The sequence below is a fragment of the Dermacentor albipictus genome, chromosome 7, assembly GCF_038994185.2.
Source record: "Dermacentor albipictus isolate Rhodes 1998 colony chromosome 7, USDA_Dalb.pri_finalv2, whole genome shotgun sequence".
NCBI lineage: Eukaryota > Metazoa > Arthropoda > Arachnida > Ixodida > Ixodidae > Dermacentor > Dermacentor albipictus.
Window position 1 is genome coordinate 99,747,187 of NC_091827.1, and position 1,876 is coordinate 99,749,062.

Below are 1,876 nucleotides of genomic sequence, written 5' to 3' on the forward strand. Positions count from 1 at the left end.
CGTACCCTTGACAACCTGGTTGCTCTCCGTATTTGAAAAGTGCGATGTATGGATGAACAAATGTCCATTTTGTTTTCTGTACGTTTTTTTATAGGCCGCCTTTACAGAGCAAACAAAACTCAACGCTGTGTGTATAACCATGCATTAATTGTTAACCACAGCGCAAAGCGTGGATGAGAAAGAAGAAAATAAAAAGCAAGAATGAAGATGACGACAGTGGAATGTATACTTGACATATTCTGTTCCATTAGCTTCTTGTCTTGTCTTATTCATCGCAAATGGTTGTGCTATTTCGTTTCTTACCACGAAGTTGAAACCTAGTTAAGGGATGAAATCCGCATCGCGACTGCGCGTCTCTCAACCATGCGAGCACGAAAGCCGTTCCCCGCGGTGGGTATTTGCCATAATTTGAGCACAAAAAACAACTGAGCACCATGCGCGGTTTCCAAGCAAAGGCTCTAAGTGCAGCTCACGTTGCGTTGGCAGTATGCCGTCGTTACTTTCCGATGAATGTTACAATGTTAGCTAATCTAGTAACGTTAACTGTATGCAGTCACCGCCTGTTGTGGTTGTATACCCAAGGACGAGGGCTATTGTAGAAATGATGCTAAGTCATATGAAGCTACGAACAGATTAGGCAGACCGTTATTGGCGTTGACTCACGGACAAATTCGCTAAGCCATTGCTGCAATTTTTTCTTTAGAACGGGCTCAACGGTTTCCATTAAATAAAAATTAATGTTACAGGGTAATCTTCGCGAAAAAGGAATAACTGTAGCGATAGGAGGAAGACGTTATTAAATATTTCTATATTTATCTTATAATCGGTCACACCTTCTGAGTATATTTTCGACTCTTTCCCGTGATTCTTTCTCTTAAGTCAAGTTTGTCTGAGTCTCCTAACGTAGTACAAGCTTTTTAAATGAATCAGCTGAGTCGCTTGCATCGTGGCCGCTAAATGGCCGTCTTAAATATTCTTCGTTATTACTCTTTCATAACGGAAGCTAGATTTCAACGTCTTTAATTTCTAAATTTTAATGAATCATCCCTACTTGCCACAGATGACTGTAGACATCTAAAGTTTTCGTGGAATACGAGTGAATGCCTTTCATGTCCATGCGACGTGACGTTAGGAAGCTTCCGTTGTAGCGTTCTCCGCCTATATTTTGACCTTCATAGATTTGCTTTATCCATAACTAACATCTGCTATTTTTGTAATGAACCAGAAACTATCGACCATTTCTTTCTTTCTTCCGCCTCCCTCAGCAGAATGTTCCTCATATTTCCGAATGGTAATCTAAGTTTAGCATTTACATCAAACATTTTGTCCTTTGGTGCCTGTCAGCTAGGTACAAGCCATGGGTGGATGATTACTGCTCTGCACAATTTCATTGAATCGTCCAGAACGTTACACCGCTAGGGGTACCGACAGCGGGGCACCTTTTTTTATTCTTATTTATTTTTTCTACCTGAGATTATCTATAGGCCCTCTCAAGCTTTGTGTTACCAGTTAGTTGCTTAATGCTTCGTTTTGAATGTTTTCCTTTACCACTTTTCTTATTTTGCTGGGTGCACTTTGAAATCAATCCAGTGTTGCCATTCGCACTCGTGGGTACGAGCCATATCTTGAAGCAAAACGATCACGACCAACAACAACAGCCAGCATACGGACATATTGCGTTTTCGCGACCGTGTGCGAACTGCTTGGTTTGCTGCGTCGGTTTTTCATGCGAAACTTTACATTCTACCACAAGGCGTCACCTGCTTGCTTAATATGTGCCGCCGTGGCTTTCTTTCATGCTGGTTTCGTTATTTCGTGTCTAAGCTGGGAACACCATCCCCATGTCCCTTAGTTGAAACTTCTCTACAGCACCGAC